The sequence below is a fragment of the Osmia lignaria genome, chromosome 7, assembly GCF_051020975.1.
Source record: "Osmia lignaria lignaria isolate PbOS001 chromosome 7, iyOsmLign1, whole genome shotgun sequence".
NCBI classification, from domain to species: domain Eukaryota; kingdom Metazoa; phylum Arthropoda; class Insecta; order Hymenoptera; family Megachilidae; genus Osmia; species Osmia lignaria.
In genome coordinates, this window is record NC_135038.1 from 233,167 (window position 1) to 254,135 (window position 20,969).

The window sequence follows — 20,969 nt, forward strand, 5'->3', positions numbered from 1 at the left end:
TTTAATGACAATATCATTAGTACTATATCTACATTCGATATATTGTATTATACTGATTCATTCCCACAGATCAATATACCTTTAATAACCATATCATTAGTACTATATCTACACACGATATAATGTAATATACTGATTCATTCCCACAGATCAATGTACCTTTAATAACAATATCATTAGCACTATATCTACATTAGATATAATGTAATATACTAATTCATTCCCACAGATATGTACATATAATAACCATATCATTAGTACCATACCTACATTCGATATAATGTAACATACTGATGGATTCCCACAGATCAATGCACCTTTCATAACAATATCATCAGCACTATATCTACATTAGATATAATGTAATATACGGATTCATTCCCACAGATCAATATACCTTTAATAACTATATCATTAGCACTATATCTACATTCGATATAATGTAATATACCGATTCATTCCCACAGATCAATATACCTTTAATAACCATATCATTAGTACTATATCTACATTCGATATAATGTAATATACTGATTCATTCCCACAGACCAATGCACCTTTAATAACGATATCATTAGCACTATATCTACACTCGATATAACGTAATATACTGATTCATTCCCACAGATATGTACATATAATAACCATATCATTAGTACGATACCTACATTCGATATAATGTAATATACTGATGGATTCCCACAGATCAATGAACCTTTCATAACAATATCATTACCACTATATCTACATTAGATATAATGTAATATACTGATTCATTCCCACAGATCAATGTTCCTTTAATAACCATATCATTAGCACTATATCTACATTCGATATAATGTAATATACTGATTCATTCCCATCGATCAATGTACATTGAATAACCATATGATTAGTACTATATCTACATACGATATAATGTAATATACTGATTCATTCCCACAGACCAATGCACCTTTAATAACAATATCATTAGCACTATATCTACATTCGATATAACGTAATATACTGATTGATTCCCACAGATATGTACATATAATAACCATATCATTAGTACCATACCTACATTCGATATAATGTAATATACTGATTGATCCCCAAAGATCAATGTACGTTTAATAACAATATCATTATTAGCATATCTACATTATATGTAATGTAATATACTGATTCATTCCCACAGATCAATGTACATTTAATAACAATATCACTATTACTATATCTACATTAGATATAATTTCATATACAGATTCATTCCCACTGATCAATGTACATTTAATAACAATATCATTATTACTATATCTACATTAGATATAATTTCATATACAGATTCATTCCCACTAATCAATGTACATTTAATAACAATATCATTAGTAATATATCTACATCACATACGTAATGTACAATTAATAACAATATTATTATCACCATATCCACATTAGATATAATGCAATATACTGATTGATCCCCAAAGATCAATGTACATTTAATAACAATATCATAATTACTATATCTACATTAGATATAATTTCATATACAGATTCGTTCCCACTGACCAATGTACATTTAATAACAACATCATTAGTAGTATATCTACATTCGATATAATGTAATGTACTTATTCATTCCCACAGATCAACATACCATTAATAACCATATCATTAGCACTATATCTACATTCGATATAATGTAATATACTGATTCATTCCCACAGATCAATGTACCTTTAATGACAATATCATTAGTACTATATCTACATCCGATATAATGTATAATACTGATTCATTCCCACAGATCAATATACCTTTAATAGCCATATCATTAGTACTATATCTACATTCGATATAATGTAATATGCTGATTCATTCCCACTGATCAATGTACATTCAATAACCATATCATTAGTACTATATCTACATTCGATATAATGTAATATACTGATTCATTCCCACAGATATGTACATATAATAACCATATCATTAGTACCATACCTACATTCGATATAATGTAATATACCGATGGATTCCCACAGACAAATGCACCGTTCATAACAATATCATTAGCACTATATCTACATTCGATATAATGTAATATACTGATTCATTCCCACTGATCAATGTACATTTAACAACAACATCCTTACTAGTATATCTACATTACATACGTAATGTACAATTAATAACAATATTATTATCACCATATCTACGTTAGATATAATGTAATATACTGATGGATTCCCACAGATCAATGCACCTTTCATAACAATATCATTAGCACTATATCTACATTCGATATAATGTAATATACTGATTCATTCCCACAGATCAATGTGCCTTTAATAACGATATCATTAGCACTATATCTACATTCGATATAATGTAATATACTGATTCATTCCCACAGATCAATGTACATTTCATAACAACATCATTAGTAGTATATCTACATTACATACGTAATGTGCAATTAATAACAATATTATTATCACCATATCTACATTAGATATAATGTAATATACTGATTGATCCCCACAGATCAATGTACTTTTAATACCAATATCATTAGTAGCATATCTACATTCGATATAATGTAATATACTGATGGATTCCCACAGATCAATGCACCTTTCATAACAATATCATTAGCACTATATCTACATTCGATATAATGTAATATACTGATTCATTCCCACAGATCAATGTACATTTAATAACCATATCGTTAGTGCTATATCTACATTAGATATAATGTAATATACTGATTCATTCCCACAGATCAATGTACATTTAATAACAATATCATTAGCACTATATCTACATTCGATATAATGTAGTATACAGATTCCTTCCCACAGATCAATGTGCCTTTAATAACGATATCATTAGCATTATATCTACATTCGATATAATGTAATATACAGATTCATTCCCACTGATCAATGTACATTTAATAACAATATCATTAGTAATATATCTACATTACATACGTAATGTACAATTAATAACAATATTATTATCACCATATCTACATTAGATATAATGTAATATACTGATTGATCCCCAAAGATCAATGTACAGTTATTGACAATATCATTAGTACTATATCTACATCCGATATAATGTAATATACTGATTGATTCCCACAGATCAATGCACCTTTCATAACAATATCATTAGCCCTATATCTACATTAGATATAATGTAATATACTGATTCATTCCCACAGATCAATATACCTTTAATAACCATATCATTAGCACTATATCTACATTCGATATAATGTTATATACTGATTCATTCCCACAGATCAATGGACATATAACAACAATATCATTATTACTATATCTACATTAGATATAATTTCATATACAGATTCATTCCCACTGATCAATGTACATTTAATAACATCATCATTAGTAGCATATCTACATTACATACGTAATGTACAATTAATAACAATATTATTATCACCATATCTACATTAGATATAATGTAATATACTGATTGATCCCCAAAGATCAATGTACATTTAATAACAATATCATTAGTGCTAAATCTACATTCGATATAATGTAATATACTGATTCATTCCCACAGATCAATGGACATATAACAACAATATCATTAGTAGCATATCTACATTCGATATAATGTAATATACTGATGGATTCCCACAGATCAATGCACCTTTCATAACAATATTATTAGCACTATATCTACATTCGATATAATCTAATATACTGATTCATTCCCACTGATCAATGTACATTTAATAACAACATCATTAGTAGTATATCTACATTACATACGTAATGTGCAATTAATAACAATATTATTATCACCATATCTACATTAGATATAATGTAATGTACTGATTGATCCCCAAAGATCAATGTACAGTTAATGACAATATCATTAGTACTATATCTACATCCGGTATAATGTAATATACTGATTCATTCCCACAGATCAATATACCTTTAATAACCATATCATTAGTACTATATCTACATTCGATATAATGTAATATACTGATTCATTCCCACAGACCAATGCACCTTTAATAACAATATCATTAGCACTATATCTACATTCGATATAACGTAATATACTGATTCATTCCCACAGATATGTACATACAATAACCATATCATTAGTACCATACCTACATTCGATATAATGTAATATACTGATGGATTCCCACAGATCAATGCACCTTTCATAACAATATCATTAGCACTATATCTACATTAGATATAATGTAATATACTGATCCATTCCCACAGATCAATATACCTTTAATAACCATATCATTAGCACTATATCTACATTAGATATAATGTAATATACTGATTCATTCCCACAGGTCAATATACCTTTAATAACCATATCATTAGCACTATATCTACATTCGATATAATGTAATATACTGATTCATTCCCACAGATCAATATACCTTTAATAACCATATCATTAGCACTATATCTACATTCGATATAATGTAATATACTGATTCATTCCCACAGATCAATGGACATATAACAACAATATCATTATTACTATATCTACATTAGATATAATTTCATATACAGATTCATTCCCACTGATCAATGTACATTTAATAACATCATCATTAGTAGTATATCTACATTACATACGTAATGTACAATTAATAACAATATTATTATCACCATATCTACATTAGATATAATGTAATATACTGATTGATCCCCAAAGATCAATGTACATTTAATAACAATATCATTAGTGCTAAATCTACATTCGATATAATGTAATATACTGATTCATTCCCACAGACCAATGCACCTTTAATAACAATATCATTAGCACTATATCTACATTCGATATAACGTAATATACTGATTCATTCCCACAGATATGTACATACAATAACCATATCATTAGTACCATACCTACATTCGATATAATGTAATATACTGATGGATTCCCACAGATCAGTGCACCTTTCATAACAATATCATTAGCACTATATCTACATTCGATATAATGTAGTACACAGATTCCTTCCCACAGATCAATGTGCCTTTAATAACGATATCATTAGCACTATATCTACATTCGATATAATGGAATATACTGATTCATTCCCACAGATCAATGTACATTTCATAACCATATCATTAGTACCATATCTACATTAGATATGTTATGTACATTTAATAACAATATCATTATTACTATATCTACATTAGATATAATTTCATATACAGATTCATTCCCACTGATCAATGTACATTTAATAACAATATCATTATTACTATATCTACATTAGATATAATTTCATATACAGATTCATTCCCACTGATCAATGTACATTTAATAACAATATCATTATTACTATATCTACATTAGACGCAATTTCATATACAGATTCATTCCCACTGATCAATGTACATTTAATAACAACATCATTAGTAGCATATCTACATTCGATATAATGTAATATACTGATTGATCCCCAAAGATCAATGTACATTTAATGACAATATCATTAGTACTATATCTACATCCGAAATAATGTAATATACTGATTCATTCCCACAGATCAATATACCTTTAATAACCATATCATAAGTACTATATCTACATTCGATATAATGAAATATACTGATTCATTCCCACTGGTCAATGTACATTTAATAACAACATCATTAGTAGTATATCTACATTACATACGTAATGTACAATTAATAACAATATTATTATCACCATATCTACATTAGATATAATGTAATATACTGATTGATCCCCAAAGATCAATGTACATTTAATGACAATATCATTAGTACTATATCTACATCCGATATAATGTAATATACTGATTCATTCCCACAGATCAATATACCTTTAATAACCATATCATTAGTACTATATCTACATTCGATGTAATGTAATATACTGATTCATTCCCACAGACCAATGCACCGTTAATAACAATATCATTAGCACTCTATCTACACTCGATATAACGTAATATACTGATTCATTCCCACGGATATTTACATATAATAACCATATCATTAGTACCATACCTACATTCGATATAATGTAATATACTGATGGATTCCCACAGATCAATGAACCTTTCATAACAATATCATTACCACTATATCTACATTAGATATAATGTAATATACGGATTCATTCCCACAGATCAATATACCTTTAATAACTATATCATTAGCACTATATCTACATTCGATATAATGTAATATACTGATTCATTCCCACAGATCAATGTACATTTAATAACAATATCAATATTACTATATCTACATTAGATATAATTTCATATACAGATTCATTCCCACTGATCAATGTACATTTAATAACATCATCATTAGTAGTATATCTACATTACATACGTAATGTACAATTAATAACAATATCATTATTACCATATCTACATTAGATATAATGTAATATACTGATTGATCCCCAAAGATCAATGTACATTTAATGACAATATCATTAGTACTATATCTACATTCGATATAATGTATTATACTGATTCATTCCCACAGATCAATATACCTTTAATAACCATATCATTAGTACTATATCTACATTCAATATAATGTAATATACTGATTCATTCCCACTGATCAATGTACATTTAATAACAACATCATTAGTAGTATATCTACATTACATACGTAATGTACAATTAATAACAATATTATTATCACCATATCTACATTAGATATAATGTAATATACTGATTGATCCCCAAAGATCAGTGTACATTTAATGACAGTATCATTAGTACTATATCTACATCCGATATAATGTAATGTACTGATTCATTCCCACAGATCAATGTACATTCAATAACCATATCATTAGTACTATACCTACATTCGATATAATGTAATATACTGATTCATTCCCACAGATATGTACATATAATAACCATATCATTAGTACCATACCTACATTCGGTATAATGTAATATACCGATGGATTCCCACAGATCAATGCACCTTTCATAACAATATCATTAGCACTATATCTACATTCGATATAATGTAATATACTGATTCATTCCCACTGATCAATATACATTTAACAACAACATCCTTGGTAGTATATCTACATTACATACGTAATGTACAATTAATAACAATATTATTATCACCATATTTACATTAGATATAATGTAATATACTGATGGATTCCCACAGATCAATGCACCTTTCATAACAATATCATTAGCACTATATCTACATTAGATATAATGTAATATACTGATTCATTCCCACAGATCAATATACCTTTAATAACCATATCATTAGCACTATATCTACATTCGATATAATGTTATATACTGATTCATTCCCACAGATCAATGGACATATAACAACAATATCATTATTACTATATCTACATTAGATATAATTTCATATACAGATTCATTCCCACTGATCAATGTACATTTAATAACATCATCATTAGTAGTATATCTACATTACATACGTAATGTACAATTAATAACAATATTATTATCACCATATCTACATTAGATATAATGTAATATACTGATTGATCCCCAAAGATCAATGTACAGTTAATAACAATATCATTAGTGCTAAATCTACATTCGATATAATGTAATATACTGATTCATTCCCACAGATCAATGGACATATAACAACAATATCATTAGTAGCATATTTACATTCGATATAATGTAATATACTGATGGATTCCCACAGATCAATGCACCTTTCATAACAATATCATTAGCACTATATCTACATCCGATATAATGTAATATACTGATTCATTCCCACAGATCAATGTACATTCAATAACCATATCATTAGTACTATATCTACATTCGATATAATGTAATATACTGATTCATTCCCACAGATATGTACATATAATAACCATATTATTAGTACCATACCTACATTCGATATAATGTAATATACCGATGGATTCCCACAGATCAATGCACCTTTCATAACAATATCATTAGCACTATATCTACATTCGATATAATGTAATATACTGATTCATTCCCACTGATCAATGTACATTTAACAACAACATCCTTAGTAGTATATCTACATTACATACGTAATGTACAATTAATAACAATATTATTATCACCATATTTACATTAGATATAATGTAATATACTGATGGATTCCCACAGATCAATGCACCTTTCATAACAATATCATTAGCACTATATCTACATTCGATATAATCTAATATACTGATTCATTCCCACAGATCAATGTACATTTAATAACCATATCGTTAGTGCTATATCTACATTCGATATAATGTAATATACTGATTCATTCCCACAGATCAATGTACCTTTAATAACAATATCATTAGCACTATATCTACATTCGATATAATGTAGTGTACAGATTCCTTCCCACAGATCAATGTGCCTTTTATAACGATATCATTAGTACTATATCTACATTCGATATAATGTAATATACTGATTCATTCCCACAGATCAATGTACATTTAATAACAATATCATTATTACTATATCTACATTAGGTATAATGTCATATACAGATTCATTCCCACAGATCAATGTACATTAAATAGCAATATCATTAGTAGTATATCTACATTACATATGCAATGTACAATTAATAACAATATCATTATTACCAATTCTACATTGGATATAATGTGATATCCCGATTATTACCCAGAGATCAATGTACCTTTAATAACAATATCATTAGCACTATATCTACATTAGATATAATGTAATATACTGATTGATCCCCAAAGATCAATGTACATTTAATGACAATATCATTAGTACTATATCTACATCCGAAATAATGTAATATACTGATTCATTCCCACAGATCAATATACCTTTAATAACCATATCATTAGTACTATATCTACATTCGATATAATGTAATATACTGATTCATTCCCACTGGTCAATGTACATTTAATAACAACATCATTAGTAGTATATCTACATTACATACGTAATGTACAATTAATAACAATATTATAATCACCATATCTACATTAGATATAATGTAATATACTGATTGATCCCCAAAGATCAATGTACATTTAATGACAATATCATTAGTACTATATCTACATCCGATATAATGTAATATACTGATTCATTCCCACAGATCAATATACCTTTAATAACCATACCATTAGTACTATATCTACATTCGATATAATGTAATATACTGGTTCATTCCCACAGACCAATGCACCGTTAATAACCATATCATTAGCACTATATCTACATTCGATATAATGTAATATACTGATTCATTCCCACAGATATGTACATATAATAACCATATCATTAGTACCATACCTACATTCGATATAATGTAATATACCGATGGATTCCCACTGATCAATGTACATTTAATAACAATATCATTATTACTATATCTACATTAGATATAATTTCATATACAGATTCATTCCCACTGATCAATGTACATTTAATAACATCATCATTAGTAGTATATCTACATTACATACGTAATGTACAATTAATAACAATATTATTATCACCATATCCACATTAGATATAATGTAATATACTGATTGATCCGCAAAAATCAATGTACATTTAATAACAATATCATTATTACTATATCTACATTAGATATAATTTCATATACAGATTCATTCCCACTGATCAATGTACATTTAATAACAATATCATTAGTACTATATCTACATTCGATATAATGTAATATACTGATTCATTCCCACAGACCAATGCACCTTTAATAACGATATCATTAGCACTATATCTACACTCGATATAACGTAATATACTGATTGATTCCCACAGATATGTACATATAATAACCATATCATTAGTACCATACCTACATTCGATATAATGTAATATACTGATGGATTCCCACAAATCAATGCACCTTTCATAACAATATCATTACCACTATATCTACATTAGATATAATGTATTGTACTGATTCATTCCCACAGATCAACATACCTTTAATAACCATATCATTAGCACTATATCTACATTCGATATAATGTAATATACTGATTCATTCCCACAGATCAATGTACATATAATAACAATATCATTATTACTGTATCTACATTAGATATAATTTCATATACAGATTCATTCCCACTGATCAATGTACATTTAATAACATCATCATTAGTTGTATATCTACATTACATACGTAATGTACAATTAATAACAATATCATTATTACCATATCTACATTAGATATAATGTAATATACTGATTGATCCCCAAAGATCAATGTACATTTAATGACAATATCATTAGTACTATATCTACATTCGATATATTGTATTATACTGATTCATTCCCACAGATCAATATACCTTTAATAACCATATCATTAGTACTATATCTACACACGATATAATGTAATATACTGATTCATTCCCACAGATCAATGTACCTTTAATAACAATATCATTAGCACTATATCTACATTAGATATAATGTAATATACTAATTCATTCCCACAGATATGTACATATAATAACCATATCATTAGTACCATACCTACATTCGATATAATGTAACATACTGATGGATTCCCACAGATCAATGCACCTTTCATAACAATATCATCAGCACTATATCTACATTAGATATAATGTAATATACGGATTCATTCCCACAGATCAATATACCTTTAATAACTATATCATTAGCACTATATCTACATTCGATATAATGTAATATACCGATTCATTCCCACAGATCAATATACCTTTAATAACCATATCATTAGTACTATATCTACATTCGATATAATGTAATATACTGATTCATTCCCACAGACCAATGCACCTTTAATAACGATATCATTAGCACTATATCTACACTCGATATAACGTAATATACTGATTCATTCCCACAGATATGTACATATAATAACCATATCATTAGTACGATACCTACATTCGATATAATGTAATATACTGATGGATTCCCACAGATCAATGAACCTTTCATAACAATATCATTACCACTATATCTACATTAGATATAATGTAATATACTGATTCATTCCCACAGATCAATGTTCCTTTAATAACCATATCATTAGCACTATATCTACATTCGATATAATGTAATATACTGATTCATTCCCATCGATCAATGTACATTGAATAACCATATGATTAGTACTATATCTACATACGATATAATGTAATATACTGATTCATTCCCACAGACCAATGCACCTTTAATAACAATATCATTAGCACTATATCTACATTCGATATAACGTAATATACTGATTGATTCCCACAGATATGTACATATAATAACCATATCATTAGTACCATACCTACATTCGATATAATGTAATATACTGATTGATCCCCAAAGATCAATGTACGTTTAATAACAATATCATTATTAGCATATCTACATTATATGTAATGTAATATACTGATTCATTCCCACAGATCAATGTACATTTAATAACAATATCACTATTACTATATCTACATTAGATATAATTTCATATACAGATTCATTCCCACTGATCAATGTACATTTAATAACAATATCATTATTACTATATCTACATTAGATATAATTTCATATACAGATTCATTCCCACTAATCAATGTACATTTAATAACAATATCATTAGTAATATATCTACATCACATACGTAATGTACAATTAATAACAATATTATTATCACCATATCCACATTAGATATAATGCAATATACTGATTGATCCCCAAAGATCAATGTACATTTAATAACAATATCATAATTACTATATCTACATTAGATATAATTTCATATACAGATTCGTTCCCACTGACCAATGTACATTTAATAACAACATCATTAGTAGTATATCTACATTCGATATAATGTAATGTACTTATTCATTCCCACAGATCAACATACCATTAATAACCATATCATTAGCACTATATCTACATTCGATATAATGTAATATACTGATTCATTCCCACAGATCAATGTACCTTTAATGACAATATCATTAGTACTATATCTACATCCGATATAATGTATAATACTGATTCATTCCCACAGATCAATATACCTTTAATAGCCATATCATTAGTACTATATCTACATTCGATATAATGTAATATGCTGATTCATTCCCACTGATCAATGTACATTCAATAACCATATCATTAGTACTATATCTACATTCGATATAATGTAATATACTGATTCATTCCCACAGATATGTACATATAATAACCATATCATTAGTACCATACCTACATTCGATATAATGTAATATACCGATGGATTCCCACAGACAAATGCACCGTTCATAACAATATCATTAGCACTATATCTACATTCGATATAATGTAATATACTGATTCATTCCCACTGATCAATGTACATTTAACAACAACATCCTTACTAGTATATCTACATTACATACGTAATGTACAATTAATAACAATATTATTATCACCATATCTACGTTAGATATAATGTAATATACTGATGGATTCCCACAGATCAATGCACCTTTCATAACAATATCATTAGCACTATATCTACATTCGATATAATGTAATATACTGATTCATTCCCACAGATCAATGTGCCTTTAATAACGATATCATTAGCACTATATCTACATTCGATATAATGTAATATACTGATTCATTCCCACAGATCAATGTACATTTCATAACAACATCATTAGTAGTATATCTACATTACATACGTAATGTGCAATTAATAACAATATTATTATCACCATATCTACATTAGATATAATGTAATATACTGATTGATCCCCACAGATCAATGTACTTTTAATACCAATATCATTAGTAGCATATCTACATTCGATATAATGTAATATACTGATGGATTCCCACAGATCAATGCACCTTTCATAACAATATCATTAGCACTATATCTACATTCGATATAATGTAATATACTGATTCATTCCCACAGATCAATGTACATTTAATAACCATATCGTTAGTGCTATATCTACATTAGATATAATGTAATATACTGATTCATTCCCACAGATCAATGTACATTTAATAACAATATCATTAGCACTATATCTACATTCGATATAATGTAGTATACAGATTCCTTCCCACAGATCAATGTGCCTTTAATAACGATATCATTAGCATTATATCTACATTCGATATAATGTAATATACAGATTCATTCCCACTGATCAATGTACATTTAATAACAATATCATTAGTAATATATCTACATTACATACGTAATGTACAATTAATAACAATATTATTATCACCATATCTACATTAGATATAATGTAATATACTGATTGATCCCCAAAGATCAATGTACAGTTATTGACAATATCATTAGTACTATATCTACATCCGATATAATGTAATATACTGATTGATTCCCACAGATCAATGCACCTTTCATAACAATATCATTAGCCCTATATCTACATTAGATATAATGTAATATACTGATTCATTCCCACAGATCAATATACCTTTAATAACCATATCATTAGCACTATATCTACATTCGATATAATGTTATATACTGATTCATTCCCACAGATCAATGGACATATAACAACAATATCATTATTACTATATCTACATTAGATATAATTTCATATACAGATTCATTCCCACTGATCAATGTACATTTAATAACATCATCATTAGTAGCATATCTACATTACATACGTAATGTACAATTAATAACAATATTATTATCACCATATCTACATTAGATATAATGTAATATACTGATTGATCCCCAAAGATCAATGTACATTTAATAACAATATCATTAGTGCTAAATCTACATTCGATATAATGTAATATACTGATTCATTCCCACAGATCAATGGACATATAACAACAATATCATTAGTAGCATATCTACATTCGATATAATGTAATATACTGATGGATTCCCACAGATCAATGCACCTTTCATAACAATATTATTAGCACTATATCTACATTCGATATAATCTAATATACTGATTCATTCCCACTGATCAATGTACATTTAATAACAACATCATTAGTAGTATATCTACATTACATACGTAATGTGCAATTAATAACAATATTATTATCACCATATCTACATTAGATATAATGTAATGTACTGATTGATCCCCAAAGATCAATGTACAGTTAATGACAATATCATTAGTACTATATCTACATCCGGTATAATGTAATATACTGATTCATTCCCACAGATCAATATACCTTTAATAACCATATCATTAGTACTATATCTACATTCGATATAATGTAATATACTGATTCATTCCCACAGACCAATGCACCTTTAATAACAATATCATTAGCACTATATCTACATTCGATATAACGTAATATACTGATTCATTCCCACAGATATGTACATACAATAACCATATCATTAGTACCATACCTACATTCGATATAATGTAATATACTGATGGATTCCCACAGATCAATGCACCTTTCATAACAATATCATTAGCACTATATCTACATTAGATATAATGTAATATACTGATCCATTCCCACAGATCAATATACCTTTAATAACCATATCATTAGCACTATATCTACATTAGATATAATGTAATATACTGATTCATTCCCACAGGTCAATATACCTTTAATAACCATATCATTAGCACTATATCTACATTCGATATAATGTAATATACTGATTCATTCCCACAGATCAATATACCTTTAATAACCATATCATTAGCACTATATCTACATTCGATATAATGTAATATACTGATTCATTCCCACAGATCAACGGACATATAACAACAATATCATTATTACTATATCTACATTAGATATAATTTCATATACAGATTCATTCCCACTGATCAATGTACATTTAATAACATCATCATTAGTAGTATATCTACATTACATACGTAATGTACAATTAATAACAATATTATTATCACCATATCTACATTAGATATAATGTAATATACTGATTGATCCCCAAAGATCAATGTACATTTAATAACAATATCATTAGTGCTAAATCTACATTCGATATAATGTAATATACTGATTCATTCCCACAGACCAATGCACCTTTAATAACAATATCATTAGCACTATATCTACATTCGATATAACGTAATATACTGATTCATTCCCACAGATATGTACATACAATAACCATATCATTAGTACCATACCTACATTCGATATAATGTAATATACTGATGGATTCCCACAGATCAGTGCACCTTTCATAACAATATCATTAGCACTATATCTACATTCGATATAATGTAGTACACAGATTCCTTCCCACAGATCAATGTGCCTTTAATAACGATATCATTAGCACTATATCTACATTCGATATAATGGAATATACTGATTCATTCCCACAGATCAATGTACATTTCATAACCATATCATTAGTACCATATCTACATTAGATATGTTATGTACATTTAATAACAATATCATTATTACTATATCTACATTAGATATAATTTCATATACAGATTCATTCCCACTGATCAATGTACATTTAATAACAATATCATTATTACTATATCTACATTAGATATAATTTCATATACAGATTCATTCCCACTGATCAATGTACATTTAATAACAATATCATTATTACTATATCTACATTAGACGCAATTTCATATACAGATTCATTCCCACTGATCAATGTACATTTAATAACAACATCATTAGTAGCATATCTACATTCGATATAATGTAATATACTGATTGATCCCCAAAGATCAATGTACATTTAATGACAATATCATTAGTACTATATCTACATCCGAAATAATGTAATATACTGATTCATTCCCACAGATCAATATACCTTTAATAACCATATCATAAGTACTATATCTACATTCGATATAATGAAATATACTGATTCATTCCCACTGGTCAATGTACATTTAATAACAACATCATTAGTAGTATATCTACATTACATACGTAATGTACAATTAATAACAATATTATTATCACCATATCTACATTAGATATAATGTAATATACTGATTGATCCCCAAAGATCAATGTACATTTAATGACAATATCATTAGTACTATATCTACATCCGATATAATGTAATATACTGATTCATTCCCACAGATCAATATACCTTTAATAACCATATCATTAGTACTATATCTACATTCGATGTAATGTAATATACTGATTCATTCCCACAGACCAATGCACCGTTAATAACAATATCATTAGCACTCTATCTACACTCGATATAACGTAATATACTGATTCATTCCCACGGATATTTACATATAATAACCATATCATTAGTACCATACCTACATTCGATATAATGTAATATACTGATGGATTCCCACAGATCAATGAACCTTTCATAACAATATCATTACCACTATATCTACATTAGATATAATGTAATATACGGATTCATTCCCACAGATCAATATACCTTTAATAACTATATCATTAGCACTATATCTACATTCGATATAATGTAATATACTGATTCATTCCCACAGATCAATGTACATTTAATAACAATATCAATATTACTATATCTACATTAGATATAATTTCATATACAGATTCATTCCCACTGATCAATGTACATTTAATAACATCATCATTAGTAGTATATCTACATTACATACGTAATGTACAATTAATAACAATATCATTATTACCATATCTACATTAGATATAATGTAATATACTGATTGATCCCCAAAGATCAATGTACATTTAATGACAATATCATTAGTACTATATCTACATTCGATATAATGTATTATACTGATTCATTCCCACAGATCAATATACCTTTAATAACCATATCATTAGTACTATATCTACATTCAATATAATGTAATATACTGATTCATTCCCACTGATCAATGTACATTTAATAACAACATCATTAGTAGTATATCTACATTACATACGTAATGTACAATTAATAACAATATTATTATCACCATATCTACATTAGATATAATGTAATATACTGATTGATCCCCAAAGATCAGTGTACATTTAATGACAGTATCATTAGTACTATATCTACATCCGATATAATGTAATGTACTGATTCATTCCCACAGATCAATGTACATTCAATAACCATATCATTAGTACTATACCTACATTCGATATAATGTAATATACTGATTCATTCCCACAGATATGTACATATAATAACCATATCATTAGTACCATACCTACATTCGGTATAATGTAATATACCGATGGATTCCCACAGATCAATGCACCTTTCATAACAATATCATTAGCACTATATCTACATTCGATATAATGTAATATACTGATTCATTCCCACTGATCAATATACATTTAACAACAACATCCTTGGTAGTATATCTACATTACATACGTAATGTACAATTAATAACAATATTATTATCACCATATTTACATTAGATATAATGTAATATACTGATGGATTCCCACAGATCAATGCACCTTTCATAACAATATCATTAGCACTATATCTACATTAGATATAATGTAATATACTGATTCATTCCCACAGATCAATATACCTTTAATAACCATATCATTAGCACTATATCTACATTCGATATAATGTTATATACTGATTCATTCCCACAGATCAATGGACATATAACAACAATATCATTATTACTATATCTACATTAGATATAATTTCATATACAGATTCATTCCCACTGATCAATGTACATTTAATAACATCATCATTAGTAGTATATCTACATTACATACGTAATGTACAATTAATAACAATATTATTATCACCATATCTACATTAGATATAATGTAATATACTGATTGATCCCCAAAGATCAATGTACAGTTAATAACAATATCATTAGTGCTAAATCTACATTCGATATAATGTAATATACTGATTCATTCCCACAGATCAATGGACATATAACAACAATATCATTAGTAGCATATTTACATTCGATATAATGTAATATACTGATGGATTCCCACAGATCAATGCACCTTTCATAACAATATCATTAGCACTATATCTACATCCGATATAATGTAATATACTGATTCATTCCCACAGATCAATGTACATTCAATAACCATATCATTAGTACTATATCTACATTCGATATAATGTAATATACTGATTCATTCCCACAGATATGTACATATAATAACCATATTATTAGTACCATACCTACATTCGATATAATGTAATATACCGATGGATTCCCACAGATCAATGCACCTTTCATAACAATATCATTAGCACTATATCTACATTCGATATAATGTAATATACTGATTCATTCCCACTGATCAATGTACATTTAACAACAACATCCTTAGTAGTATATCTACATTACATACGTAATGTACAATTAATAACAATATTATTATCACCATATTTACATTAGATATAATGTAATATACTGATGGATTCCCACAGATCAATGCACCTTTCATAACAATATCATTAGCACTATATCTACATTCGATATAATCTAATATACTGATTCATTCCCACAGATCAATGTACATTTAATAACCATATCGTTAGTGCTATATCTACATTCGATATAATGTAATATACTGATTCATTCCCACAGATCAATGTACCTTTAATAACAATATCATTAGCACTATATCTACATTCGATATAATGTAGTGTACAGATTCCTTCCCACAGATCAATGTGCCTTTTATAACGATATCATTAGTACTATATCTACATTCGATATAATGTAATATACTGATTCATTCCCACAGATCAATGTACATTTAATAACAATATCATTATTACTATATCTACATTAGGTATAATGTCATATACAGATTCATTCCCACAGATCAATGTACATTAAATAGCAATATCATTAGTAGTATATCTACATTACATATGCAATGTACAATTAATAACAATATCATTATTACCAATTCTACATTGGATATAATGTGATATCCCGATTATTACCCAGAGATCAATGTACCTTTAATAACAATATCATTAGCACTATATCTACATTAGATATAATGTAATATACTGATTGATCCCCAAAGATCAATGTACATTTAATGACAATATCATTAGTACTATATCTACATCCGAAATAATGTAATATACTGATTCATTCCCACAGATCAATATACCTTTAATAACCATATCATTAGTACTATATCTACATTCGATATAATGTAATATACTGATTCATTCCCACTGGTCAATGTACATTTAATAACAACATCATTAGTAGTATATCTACATTACATACGTAATGTACAATTAATAACAATATTATAATCACCATATCTACATTAGATATAATGTAATATACTGATTGATCCCCAAAGATCAATGTACATTTAATGACAATATCATTAGTACTATATCTACATCCGATATAATGTAATATACTGATTCATTCCCACAGATCAATATACCTTTAATAACCATACCATTAGTACTATATCTACATTCGATATAATGTAATATACTGGTTCATTCCCACAGACCAATGCACCGTTAATAACAATATCATTAGCACTCTATCTACACTCGATATAACGTAATATACTGATTCATTCCCACAGATATGTACATATAATAACCATATAATTAGTACCATACCTACATTCGATATAATGTAATATACTGATGGATTCCCACAGATCAATGCACCTTTCATAACAGTATCATTAGCACCATATCTACATTAGATATAATGTAATATACTGATTCATTCCCACAGGTCAATATACCTTTAAAAACCATATCATTAGCACTATATCTACATTCGATATAATGTAATATACCGATTCATTCCCACAGATCAATGTACATTTAATAACAATATCATTATTACTATATCTACATTAGATATAATTTCATATACAGATTCATTCCCACTGATCAATGTACATTTAATAACATCATCATTAGTAGCATATCTACATTACATACGTAATGAACAATTAATCACTATATTATTATCACCATATCTACATTAGATATAATGTAATATACTGATTGATCCCCAAAGATCAATGTACATTTAATGACAATATCATTAGTACTATATCTACATCCGATGTAATGTAATATACTGATTCATTCCCACAGATCAATATACCTTTAATAACCATATCATTAGTACTATATCTACATTCGATATAACGTAATATACTGATCCATTCCCACAGATCAATATACCTTTAATAACCATATCATTAGCACTATATCTACATTCGATATAATGTAATATACTGTTTCATTCCCACAATTTAATATATTTAATAACCATATCAATAGTACTATATCTACATTCGATATAATGGAATATACTGATTCATTCCCACAGATCAATGTACATTTAATAGCCATATCATTAGTCCCATATCTACATTAGATATGTAATGTACATTTAATTAACAATATCATTATTACTATATCTACATTAGGTATAATGTCATATACAGATTCATTCCCACAGATCAATGTACATTAAATAGCAATATCATTAGTAGTATATCTACATTACATATGCAATGTGCAATTAATAACAATATCATTATTACCAATTCTACATTGGATATAATGTGATATCCTGATTATTACCCAGAGATCAATGTACCTTTAATAACAACATCATTAGCACTATATCTACATTCGATATAATGTAATATACTGATCCATTCCCACAGATCAATGTACATTTAATAGCAATATCATCAGTAGTATATCTACATTACATATGTAATGTACAATTAATAACAATATCATTATTACCATATCTACATTAGATATAATGTAATATACTGATTGATCCCCAAAGATCAATGTACATTTAATGACAATATCATTGGTACTATATCTACAT